This window comes from Electrophorus electricus, chromosome 17 (genome assembly GCF_013358815.1).
Source record: "Electrophorus electricus isolate fEleEle1 chromosome 17, fEleEle1.pri, whole genome shotgun sequence".
NCBI classification, from domain to species: domain Eukaryota; kingdom Metazoa; phylum Chordata; class Actinopteri; order Gymnotiformes; family Gymnotidae; genus Electrophorus; species Electrophorus electricus.
Window position 1 is genome coordinate 11,700,139 of NC_049551.1, and position 2,698 is coordinate 11,702,836.

General features: G+C 43.5%; 1 long non-coding RNA gene across 1 annotated transcript; it reads left to right on the forward strand.

Annotated features, from left to right (window-relative positions):
- Positions 1–602: 602 nt before the first annotated feature.
- Positions 603–2,106, forward strand: LOC113576420. Its single transcript, XR_003410509.2, has 3 exons — positions 603–960; positions 1,254–1,341; positions 1,562–2,106. It is a non-coding gene; the product is annotated as an uncharacterized LOC113576420 (long non-coding RNA).
- The last annotated feature ends 592 nt before the right edge of the window (positions 2,107–2,698 follow it).

A 2,698-nucleotide genomic window follows, 5' to 3' on the forward strand; every position in this document is an offset into this window, starting at 1 on the left:
CCCAGCCTCCATGTGCTGGCCAGCCTACTAACCACATAAAGCCGCTCAACTGTTTCTGTATTCTTGGCTACAGATTTTTCCAACATAACTGCCAGTCTTGCAACAGGTAAAAACATGTGCATGCTGAGTTGGTCAGTAAACTTAATATTTGGTGACTAGGGTTTGGGATTTATGTTTCTGAAAAACTCATCACACAGCAAACTTGCCCCCACTGTAAAAACTTCTGTACTACTAAATCTAATAAATTATTTCTACCAAGGTGGTCCAGAAAAAAGCTTGGTAAACATATGGTAAACATGGTAAACATATGCTTTGGTTAATATATGCCTTGGTTAACATGTGCCTTGATTGAACACATGTGAACACAATATTTACAGATTTACAGTCATCCAAAGGCAGCATCTAATAAGTAGTACAAAGGTTTTGATTCTATCTCTTTCTTTCAACTTTTTCTTGTATGTCTCTTTAAAATGTCACCCTCAGAAACAAAGGAATTGTTCAGTTCCTCTCTCTCTCTCTCTCTCTCTCTCTCTCTCTCTGTGTGTGTCTCTCTCTCTCTCTTTCAGTCACACATTCATTCTCTCTCTCCCTGTGAAGAGGTGGATTGTCTCTTTGCCATCGCTTGAGGAAGGGAGTTCCCAGCGATAGGAAGAACGAGGCTCTGGGGAAAGGAGAGCGTCAGTCCTGGGGACCCCACCGCTCTGTGGATCCTCCATTGTTCATACTGACACAGGCTGCAGTTTCCTCAGCAATAAATCTGCCCCATGGGTCCAGGAGTGTCCCCCGCTGCCCCACCATTGTCTCTCAGAGGAAACCTTATCCAGGAGGAGGTCTAGATGTGTCCTTTTTTCACCGAGAGGCCAGGAGGGCAGCAGGAGAGAGTGGACAGGAGAGGAGATGGGACGTCTGTGCCTAGGTAAACAACAACCATGCTTCCTCAAGTTCAAGTGCTGTAAGGATGTGAGTAACACAGTGAGTTATTTTCCTAATCTTCCACCTTGTGTTTGACTATTGGCAGAGGTTTACATACTTGGTACTGCCAGATTTGTGATGAGGGGCAATGAATGTTGAATTTATCTAGAAATATTTAAAAAAATTAGACAGTACTTAATTACAGAAAACACTAGATTATATATTCTAACTAATAAACAGTCCCTACAAAATTATGAGAATTTTGCATGTGTAAATTATATATTTTCTATATAATGTGTCTAAATGTATATTGGTATATGTGTTGCTTGTGTGTGTTTTAGATTGTACATGCATGGTAATTGTGTCAGCCCTCCATTTAAAACTTAGCCATGTTAGTGGGATTCTCCCCTGGCAAACAAAAAAATAAAGGTAAGAAAGCAGTCACAAGTCTCCCGCCATACCTGTCTCTGTTTGTTTGATGCCAAATAACGAACACTTAGCAGTCTTTAATGACAAGGCCCAGGTGTACTGGAACATAACCAGAGTGGACATGCACATTGTCTTGAGGACTGAGGGTTTACCGGCTGTGTTCTGCAAAAAACCATTGACACACACCTGTGCTGGCTCCATTCTCTTACCTCTCTTGCAGAGCCAAGCTCCTGGGGGTCCAGCAGAAAGTTCTGTCCAGCCACTCAATCCGATCTCAGTGCTCTTTCCAGTCTCGGTGCTCGATCAAGTCTCAGCACACAATGCCGTCTCTGCACTCAGTCGAGTCTCACCACTCGATGCTGTTTCAGCGCTTGATCGAGTCTCAGTGCTCGATTGGGTCTCAGCCCTCAATCCAGTCTCAGTGCTCAATCCAGTCTCAGTGCTCAATCCAGTCTCAGTGCTCAATCCAGTATCGGCACTTGATCAGCTGTGGGCCTGCCATCACCTGCCAAGACATATCCAGCCTCCATACTTTTTATGTCACTTTGTTGTGCCGGGGCCCCAGAGAAGCCAATAACAAACAAGATGGATATTAGCCATGAGACACTGAGCAATGTGGGAAACAATTAACCCAGAAAGCCAAGGAAGCATCAACCAAACATCCCAAGATGGACACATGTCACCAGCCTTACAATGTTGTGGTATATTAGAGCTGCAAGAAATGGGAAGTGGGGGATTTGTCAAAAGTAAAAGTTTAAGAGCTGATTATGTGTGTCCTTGATTAAAGCTACCAAAAGAAATGGCTTTGATTTTTATTTTTTACCATTGTGTTTATTTTAGGATGTGGAAGTGTGTGATCTCTGGACTTTGTGCATGTGTGCCGTGGACGCCATGTAAAAAAAAAACATTCAAATTACTTCATAACTGGCATTTGGAATAGTTTAGTAAGGCAGTAGTTTAATATGGTGTAAACCTTTAAATAATGCATTGCTTGCTCTGATCATACCACACACTACCCCTGTGTTGGGCCACATGGACACCTACCTCTGTTTCAGACATGTGAACCCCTGCCACTGTGTCAGACATGTGGACCCCTACATAACGGGTTAAGAGCATGACTTTAGGTTGGCATCCAGAGCAGGGAACAAGACCTGTGTTTTGCCATCTAACTCCAAAGAAGGCAAAGTGTGTGTAAATTCAGGGGAATTGATGGACATGGAAAAAGTGGAAAACCTGTGGCCTTTCTCTCCCCACAAAGCAAAAAAATTGTCAGAGGCATGAACAGCTGCCAGCCCAGACCTGTTGGCTCGCCAAGAACAATAGTGTGCTGTGATTGGTCTATCCTTTGAGGTCCCGC